Consider the following 11,136-nt stretch of genomic DNA (forward strand, 5'->3'; position numbering starts at 1 on the left):
TATTTATTTTAAATTCGAAAAGCAGTAAAATATGAAAACGTGTACACTATTATTAAGAACGTTGCTGTCAAATCTGACAGTTACGTATACGTTCAGAAATGTTCGGTTGTTGGTTAAAGTTTTTTTTATGCAGGAATTCATACTGTGTGGATTTAGTTTGTATTGTTATTTTTAAACATAGATCGTCCTTACGATTTGTCTGTACAATCTGTTGTTTCAGACTAATAAGGGACTGTCCAGGCTACGTTCCCCAAAAAATATATAGAATAAATTTAGCTTAAACGAAACGAAGACAAATCTGTACAGCGCCATCTGCGTTTGTTTGGCGAACGTCTGGAAAGTTTTTTATTGAGACCGATCGAAACGACGAATCAATGGACAGTATGTCAACATCGCGAACTTTCGAACTTGACTCGTAAAACTTTATAACCGTAAATTCTATTAGGGGCAATTTAACTGATGTTATGTACGTGCATGAGCATTGAAGGAAAATAATAACATGTCAAGTAGGTAGTTATTTATATACTACTTACACCTTGCGTGCTCGAGAAAATTAGAAAAAGTCCTAAACAACAGTTCTGTTGTTTTTGTCAGATAATGATATTAAATACATTATGCAACGGTTTCCGCGCCGTGCAAGTAATAAGAGTAGGGACCAAATTACTTGAGGAAACACATAATTTTCTAATTCAATAAGTAAGTAGTAACCTATGTAGGTAGGTTCTTAGATAAAAATACAGCCAATTTTCATACATTTATTCATTTTTAGAAGGAAGTAGGTACAAAATACAAACATTTCTGTTTAAGACAGGTAGGGTAAATAAATATTAATCTAAGCGCACAGTAGTGTTCAGGCCAAGTTTTCGTAATACTGGCCGCACGCATGTCGTGCATTATTTACACCTGAGATTTACACCAACTTTTTCATTGCTATAAAATAATTATAAGTAATGTTGTTATTTTTTCTAATTTTAGCTTTGAACACCGTGATCATGCCAGGTTCATGGAGGCTTTCACGTATCATTTTAGTACCTACTTACTTAAAATTGTAATTATTTTAATATAATAATGTTACTTACAATAGCTTTTGCCACTGTTTTTTTTTTCACTCAGTGTCCATTGCTGATATTAAAATCAAAACTTAGCAGGGTTTCGACTGGTACTTATAAAACTTGTCATACTATACAAACCATAACACTTAATAGTTTTTTAGAGCTATGTTGGTTTTCGACATCGCTTTTATGCCAATTTTTTTTTAGTTAGCTATTTGATTAACATTTTGTCAGTACTTGTTGAAGTATTAAGGTCATTTCACCATAAAAGGTTTATCCGCTGTACATTGCCAAACCCCATAAACCCCATATCGTATACCCTTCATAGTAATCCCATGGTTAATCCATGGATAACCCTTATCAGCACAGTTGATTAACATTTGTTGTAAATTAACGATGATAAAAACACGGTTGACCAACATCCGACTAAGACCGATGTTTACCGTTGCCCACACACGACGCGCCGTAAAAAAGGAAATCTTTATTGTGGGGGTCCGTAGGTTTTTAAAGTGCGATTAGAGTAGCAATACGCCTGTATCCCCGCAGAGCAGAGGTGTATTATTTATTTATTTAGGTACACACACATACATATAGAACTTTTACAGACAGCATTATAAATAGAAAGACTTGGTATATAATATAAGTATGCCTGCCAGTTACATGCGTACACAGCATTCACAAACTATATTAATACTAAACTACATAAACTATAAATCTATATTAACACATTTTTTTATGAACAATTTTAACAAAATATATCCTCCTAAGACAAAATGGTCTTTATAAATCCAAACCCCATTGTTTAACTATTGTGTCTGGAAATCTCGGTCTTAAGAGGATAAATGTATGTACTGTTTACCGCTTATAACGACAACCAAAATGATTTAGCACTTTACTTTTGTCTTATTACTTGTAATGTTAGATAGAAAAGAATCGATCGACCTGGGAAGTTAAAATGGCCACATCGAAGCAATTCATCTAAGACAATGTTGCAATTTGACATTTGCGCATACAAAAGTAAGTGCGCAATACAAACAAAATGTCAAATAGCAATATTGATTTCTTATATGAATTGCTTCGATAGATATGGCCATTATAACCCCCTTGATATAGCCCTATATATTGCCATAAAAAACGTTGCGACGAAAAATTTCACTTGATATTAACTCAGAATGATAAATATCAATCTAATCATCCCCCTGAGTATTCGTTACGATGTCAGTAACACTCTGTACCTAAGTATTCGAAACTGCGGGCTCCTAAAGAAACCAGTACGGTCACGAGCATTAATATGTATACACTTTGCTACCATGTCACATTAAGTTTTTTGACAAATTGAACTGTAAGTCTCACTAAATGTCAAATATGTTAGTGCGACAGAGTCCTAAAGTGGGTACATTATATTGCTCATGACTGTACGCGTCTTTTGTCTTCATAAAAATAGTTCTTTATCATTCCATTTTTAATGTTCGTAATGGTGCGTTCAGATTAAGAAAAAGGATTTTAATGTGGTCATTTCAATTGTAGCTTTTAATCAAGCAGATAGGATCGTTCTTTGTGTCTCTTTTAGTGTCGCCTATAATAAAATGCTGGTTTTAGATTACGGTAGGCTTTTGAACACGAGGCAGGGGGAATACAATTTTACTATTTGCAGTAGTTGTTTTGCCTAGCATTGTATGTGCGCAGGCGTTGGATAAAGCAGATAGAGGTGATAGCGCGAGTGTTGTGCGGACTGGGGATCGGGATTTTATTTAAGTAAACATGTATGAGACCACGCTGTACGTGTAAATGTATTTATTCATTTATAATATACACCATAATAGTGGCGTTATAAATATACAATATCCTCCCTCTTGTCTTCCGCCCCGCAGTACTCTGTCTGACGCGAGTGTGACGGCGCCCAGAGTAGTCTATTTCAAAGACGTACTAGAACCCCTGTCCTTCGCCTCTGAATAGTACTGACAGTTACTGCTGCCCTCTGTCAGGTTCCAGGTTACATTTCCTGTGACTTGCCCCTTCCGCTCTGCATTACCGTACCGATGGCTCCCATCACCGCCACTGAGTGCGAGTCAAATACGATTACCGATTTCAATACTTCTCATCTACGACTCCTGTTGTCGCTCTATAACGACCTCCGTGGTCCAGTGGTTGAGCGCTGGGCTCTCGATCTGGAGGTCCCGGGTTGGAATCCCGTTGGGGCCATACCACAATAATCACTTTGTGCTACACTGTATCCTCTGTCGAAGTTTGTCAGGAAGAGATCGCTCTTAGCGATAAGGCTGCCTTTGTCCACTTCTGAATAGGATTATCCTGTAAATGTCTTGTAAATTTGTATGCAATAAAGTGTTTTATTATTATTATTTGCGATACCTAGTTTGGTTAGGACATTGCAGGCTGATCACCTGATTGTCCGAAAGTAATAGGTATGTTAAGCCCGGTTACTACTTACAGATGTAAGTACGTAGTCGTTACATGAGCCATGTTAGGGCCTATGGCGGCTCATGAATAACCCTGACACCAAGGTTGCTGAAGTTGGTTATCCACCTCACAACCCACACGAGAGCGCTCCTAAGGCGAAAGTTGATCGCCTCTGTATGCGTTGAGCTTAAATATCAGGCACATAAAGCGCATTTTTTTATTTTTTTTTTGACTTATTGTAGATTTGCCGCAGATGGCATTAACTACTTGGCCGGAATATAAAGCGCATAATTGGCTATTGTTGTATGAGATTTTGCTGTTAGGAACTATTGCTATAAAATGAGCACTCGATAACGCATGCAAAATTGACGAGGGACTTTCCAGGCTAGGTTCCTCAAAAACATTTTTTTTTTTTGTTTTGGTTTTCCCCGAAGGGTAAGGCAAAGGGAGCTATGCCCATACAGCCATGTCTTACGTATTTTTTTTCTTGATGATTGATGAAATGATGAAAGATGATGATGATGAAACCTGAGCCCCCACCCTCGGAGTAGACTCCTACTCCGAACCCCAAACGAATTAACTCAAAAGTCCGCATAAACTTTTGAGTTATGAAGCGGCTTCCTGACACGAAGCGAAAATAGGCAGATACACTTTGTTTATTGAATACTCCGATATAATAACACTCGCGAATGTCTTCCGACTAACTTAATGCGATCATTAACCACAAAACACCACTTCGTATTAATTATTTAGATTATTCAATGAAGAAAGCAACTGTCCCGTTCCCGTTTCCCGCCAAAAAGCCGAAAAAAAACAATATAGATGGCGCTGTGACAAGCGTGAGCTGTCAATCATCATCAGCCCATTATGGTCCCCACTGCTGGGGCACGGCCTTCCCTATGGATGGATAGGGAGATCGGGCCTTAAACCATCACGCGGGCCCAGAGCGGATTGATAGTTATTAACGACTGAATGCAGCCGGGACCAACGGCTTAACGTGCCTTCCGAAGCACGGAGGAGCTCGAGATGAAAACTTTTTTTTTTGTGGTCACCCATCCTATGACCGGCCTTTGCGAAAGGTGCTTAACTTCAACAATCGCAGACCAAGCGCGTTAACCGCTGCGCCACCGAGCTCCTCAGCTGTCAATCATTCCAATACTTTTTAATGGTAAAAGTCATGGCCAGTAGTAGGTACAGCTAGTCCAAATATTGTTCAATTGTTATTTGTTCAAGATTAACCAGTTTCTAAGTTAAAACGGGAATAAACGAACACTGTTTGGACTTCCGTATGTGTTTGTATGTACAATTATAGTACAGATGTACTATCGTATGTCGTTAGGATGATTAAAGTCATTACTAATTTAAGAGGCTCTTATCGGTGTAGCATTCTCCACGCTACTTTTTTGAGAAAAATAGGAAAAATGGGTTCCCTCTTGCCTTCGCCCCACAGTACTCTGACGCGAGTGGGATGTCGCCCATTTTTAGAGAAAAATAGGAAAAAAAGGGTTCCCTCTTCCCTTCCGCCCCGCAGTACTCTGTCTGACGCGAGTGGGATGGCGCCCAGAGTAGTATATTTCAAAGTCGTACTAGAACTCCTGTCCTCCGCCTCTGAATAGTACTGACAGTTACTGCTGCCCTCTCTCAGGTTCCAGGTCACAGTCCCTGTGACTCGCGTCTTCCGTCCTGGATTGCCATACTGATGGCTCCCATCTCCGCCTCTGCAGACGTTGAGGTCTTCACCCGTATCCCTGATGATTAAAGTAAGTATACTTTTATTATTTCTCTAGCGTTTTCCCTTTTTTCACTGGTAATCTAGCCGTTGGATGCGGGCAGCGCGGGACCGATGGTCGTGGAGATCCTTGGGGGAGGCCTATGCCCAGCAGTGGGCGTCGTACGGCTGATGATGATCTAGCCCGAAAATTTTACAGGACATTTTTACAAAAATAATAGTCACCTTAAAGACCCATGCCCAATAAGGAAGCTTTTAGTGTCATGCGGATTTGCTTACGCATCAGCCCGCATGCGTAAAATTTCATGTAGAAATTTCGTCCTGCGTCTCACGGAATTAATATACAATTATATTGCAATAAATACATACTAAGTATAAAACGTTAGAAGTGAGCGGATGAAGGATAATTTGGGATTACGAATGCAGTATATAAAGCGAAGGTTGATTATAGGACTGGCAGAGGAAGACCTAGAAGGACGTACATTGACCAAATTGGAGATGTCCTTAGAAAAGGTTCATAACAATTGACTCTGAACCGGCATGCGTGTATGAAACGATTGATGAATGTGGAGGAAGCAAGGGATTCCACAGTCTCTGCTTACCCCGGTGGGAAATAGGCCTGAGTTAATGCGTGTGTGTGTATAAAAAGTTAGATTTTTGACAGATGTCAGTTATCCATCGAGTTACATAATAGACCTATTTTGGCTGTATGTTCGTCTAACCATAACATAACATAACAAATACTTTATTGCACAAACAGGAAAAACAAAACACAAAACAAAAGAGAAATAGAATGAGTACAATAGGCGGCCTTATTGCTAGGTAGCAATCTCTTCCAGGCAACCTTACCGTTCTAAACCCAACTTAATTAAGCTTAAAATGAGCTATTTGTTAAAAAAATCACTATGGTTTAACAGCAACTTGGATCAGTGCAGTAAAAACTACCAACAATCATGGTTGGTGAAACCTGCATTTGTTTACTAAGCCCACACAGATCACGTGCGCCGTGACATAGATAAATAATCATACAAGACTATCTATACCTTTAACCTTTAAACTTGTACGACGGAAGTCTTGTCATAAATGTAAACGATTATTCATTCTCACACTCCTATGGGGGTCGGCAGAACTACTAGTTAGCACTTTACCAGGGACTATAATTCAATTCAATTCTTTATTCATAATAAATATTACACGTCAACAAATATTTCCATAAATAAGTACACATTCCATAAATATGTATATCCGCGTTGCAAATGTTTATGACAATCGAGGGTGACTTAAGGTGACATAAGGCGACATAAGGTGACAAGTATAAAGTATAAACATACATAAACAGCCTATATTATATACGTCCCACTGCTGGGACCCTCAATCAACCGGAGGGGTATAGAGCATAATTAAATTACTCCACCACACTGCTCCACTCCTGGGTTGGTGCGGGGTTTTTACGGCTAATAGCCACGGGCCGGGACTAACGGGAGTTTATGTAACTATGTATCTGTATCACTAAGCCGGTATTTAAACGACATCAGCTTCTTTTTCCCACCGAGAGAAATGTGATGAAAGACATTTAAATCTATTTCGAAATAAGCAATCGAAATTATACTCGTCGATAATAGCGTAATCTAAACGCTTGTCATTTAATAAAAAAATACATAAAGGTGCACTATCGAAACGCTTCAACATTCTATTACTATCTCTATATTATTGACATTAGCCTCTTCCATCTACTCATAAGGGTTTTAAAAGTAAAGTAGGTAGGTACAGTGAGAGAGTAAAGTGACATCTATAGTGTAATAGCCAGAACAGTTATGTATCGTTCCGGAAATGTTTCCAAAGTGGGTATGTTCCTGTTATAAAAACTCTTTGATAGTAATGACACTGGTGCAATTTTTATTCAAATTCTTTTCTTGTACTCTGATCCTATCTGCCTAGAGGTAATAAAACTCTTTTTACATAACTTTTGGGCCTTTTTTACTGCCAGGAATGTATCATTCTGGAAATCACTGACGACACAAAACACTGACTAATCTCTCTCTTTATTTAAGAGCTGCGCTCTTGTCGGTGGAGTAATCGCCTTCAATACTCCATAGATAGGGCGTGTAGAACGGTGGTTGCCCCAATCGCCTTCCGTTCCGCTGTACACCGACCAATTTCTCAATAGGTGTTGTTCTAGCTAGAGCCCTACCAGAATCCATTTCCTCGGCCTCCAACCAGTACTGATACCGCTGCTGCCCGGCATCAGGGGTGCGCTGACTAATATGAATATAAAAAAAATATACTTAAATCTTCAATAAAATATACATTTTAATACAATAAAAAACGACATACGATCTCCAAAGAGCAAAATTAAATCGAAAAAGTCTGTCTCGGACGGGATCTGAGCCAGCAGCTCTTGCAAGCCAGGACGAGCGTGTTAACCATTACACCACCGGATCCTCCTCCTGTCCATGCGAAATTCTTTCGATCGTCCGTGTTTCGCGTCGTTTCGTGTCGTCGTGATTCGTTTTTATGTATCGTCTTTAATCCGACGCCGGAGCCATCTATCTAGAATTTTGAGTATGAATATTACTTAGGGTGGTATTAATAAACGAATCTCAGCTGAGACTTCTCAAGATCATGCTCAAGTCCCTGTTTTTATATGAGAACTGTCACATTGACATGATCTTGAGGGCAGTCTCACAGCTGAGATTGGTTTATTAATACCACCCTTAGGCTGAATTCTTTCGATGTAATTTACTCTCAGTGAGAAGGTTCTTTTCAGTTCGTCTGTCCCTCTTGATTTCCCAACATATAAATGCTTATTAGCATATCATAACATTGCATAACACAATATAAACTAGTATCGGAAATAAATATGAAACTGGTTAAAAGCGTGTTCGAGTTGCACATAGTAGGGTTCTGTAGAGTTCTACTGTTTGCGCTCTAGCATGGTACGTACAGCAGGACAGAAAATACGAACGAGAGAGAGAGAGAGAGAGAGAGAGAGAGTATGGCCTAGTGCGCTTTTTCGCTCTTTAACAACATGAATCAATAGAAACTTAATGTCATCATCTCCCTAGCATTGTCCCGTTTTTCACAGAATTAAGTTGACGGCACAAGTCAAACCGATTGCATATGAGATGCCTATTTTATTCGCCCGGGTTATTCTTTCATTCTAAAATTAACTGTCGTCAATCATACGTCTCTTCCTTTTCGGCGAATATGAAAATGACGGGTATAACTTAAAATAAAATTAGGAGGTGTCTGCAGAAATTATATTCATTCTCCAATATTATTTGTCAACATGCGTATGTAACTTAAAATAAAATTAGGAGGTGTTCGCGGTCATTATGTATTTTAACACGGGACCCTGTAACAAAGTGTTAGTTTAGCTGTATGTCTAAAATTATTTGTGACATTTACCGTGTACGTTGAGTGCCGTGACCAATTCGGTTTCCACGGTTCGTCTGTGTTTTCATTGGGCAATGGAAGATAATCGATGGGCGAGTTTGAACAAGCATTATGTTTAACCAAGTGATATCTTGCAACATTTAAGTGCCTAGCTGCTTTCTAGCCGTAGAACATAGCGTCATGCCTGTGTTCCCGAAGGGATAAGCAGAGGTGTGGGTATAGTATATATTTGTACACCCACTCCTCGTTGCCATGTTTAAGTCCCATGTAGTAGGAGGTGGCCTATAGCCATTAACAGGGCACAAATCCTTGAAACAACACGATATCATATATCTATGATTCAAAATTTATTTTGATGAGCTCGGTGGCGCAGCGGTAAACGCGCTCGGTCTGCGATTGTTGAAGTAAAGCAACTTTCGCAAAGGCCGGTCATAGGATGGGTGACCAAAAAAAAAAATAAGTTTTCATCTCGAGCTTCTCCGTGCTTCGGAAGGCACGTTAAGCCGTTGGTCCCGGCTGCATTAACAGTCGTTAATAACCATCAATCCGCACTGGGCCCGCGTGATGGTTTAAGGCCCGATCTCCCTATCCATCCATAGGGAAGGCCCGTGCCCCAGCAGTGGGGACGTTAATGGGCTGATGTTGATGGTTCAAACATAGAATACTTGCTTAAATAGTATTCAGTACCACGTATAATCCTTCAAGATAAGAACGTACTCTCATCTGAAAGGCCGGTAATGCATTTGTCACCCCTCTGATGTTGCTGGTGTCTGGGTATGAGCATGAATCCATCTACTCGTTTGAAAAAAACCCTAGGTGTTCGAAGTCTTGAAGTGGCTAACATCCCTTAAAATAATTTAAGGTTCACAGATTTACTTGTTTTTTTGCAGGATGTTTAAAATAAATACATACTCACGCACGTTAAGCCGTTGATCCCGGTTACAATTTACCAATGTATGTAGATTTGGCGGCTCAATAATAACCCCGACACCAGGGTTGATAAGGTTGGTAATCCACCTCACAACTCACACGACAGAAGAAGAAAAGTAAATAATTACATAAAAAAAGGCGGGGCTTCCTAACAAACGTCTAATTTGCCAGGGACGGGTCCGTTTTTGATATTTTTTTATTTGAGTTTGAAGATATCCCGAATACGTCGTGAACCCGCGGTTTTAACAGCCATCAACCCTTTACAAAATGAATAAATTTCCCGTTATGCATGTAATTTGTTACGATAAACTTTCATCGAAATGTCAATTATTATCGGAGCGCCATCTGATTTCGCCGAGCTAATCTCGGATCAGTCATAAAATTTTATGCTTGCAGTTGCCACAGTATACATAAGACAGTATGACTACATACAGTCATGGGCAAATCATGTACCCACTTTAGAACCCTGTCGCACTATCATATTTGACATTTAATGAGACTTACGGTTTAATTTGTCAAAAAACTTAATGTGATATGGTTTCAAAGTGTAAACATATTAGTACTCGTGACCGTACATAATCAACTCACGCCCGTAATCCTTTATGGGGTGGGCAGAGCTGCAAGCTCCCGGAAGACAACATGCTTGCTTGTTAGTGTGTAACCCGGAACGTCTTTGTAACCCGGAAAAAGCAGAAATTCTTCAAATTCAATTACAAATTCAAATCATTTATTGTGACACACAGGTGTAGTGGGTAGATGTTACAAAGATAATATTAGGACCGCTGTGATCTGCTGGTAGGCGTACAATTAAATTTGGTTTGGTTTGAGACGAGATGTTACAGTGTTTTATTAACGGCCTATGTGGTCCAGTGGTTGAGCGTTGGACTCACGATTCGGAGGTCCCGGTTTCGAATCCCGGTGGGGAGATATCACAAAAATCACTTTGTGATCCCTAGTTTGGTTAGGACATTACAGACTGATCACCTGATTGTCCGAAAGTAAGATGATCCGTGCTTCGGAAGGCACGTTAAGCAGTTGGTTCCGGTTACTATTTACTGATGTAAGTGAGTAATCGTTACATGAGCCATGTCAGGGGCCTTTGGCGGCTCAATCATAACCCTGACACCAGGGTTTATGAGGCTGGTATTCCACCTCACAACGCACACGATAACAAGAAGACAGTGTTTTATAATTTTAATTTGTTTCACATGCTAGAAACAGTAAAATGTAGTAATACGAACACACTTACAACAATTTTATTATGTACAGAATATCAAGTCATAATAAGGATTGAAAGTCAAGTAAGTAGAACTAAATAATTACAATTTGTCATAAAAATAGTGAATTGAAAATAGTCACTTAGAGAATAATACGTTTTGTGATTTAAAAATTTGAATAATATTTTGTTTTATGAATATATATTAATATTATTGAAGTCACGTATAGGTTTTGGCATTTTGTTATTAATCTTAGGATGAAATCACCGGTTTGCTTTTCAAACGGGGAACGCCTCGAACCGCGGTATCGCATTTGCACCAATGAGTTTTTAATTTATCTTAAGTGCAGTTTTTACTAACACAGTTGGCTCGACCTTTACAGATGACGATACGA

This window comes from Pectinophora gossypiella, chromosome 17 (assembly GCF_024362695.1).
Source record: "Pectinophora gossypiella chromosome 17, ilPecGoss1.1, whole genome shotgun sequence".
Lineage (NCBI taxonomy): Eukaryota > Metazoa > Arthropoda > Insecta > Lepidoptera > Gelechiidae > Pectinophora > Pectinophora gossypiella.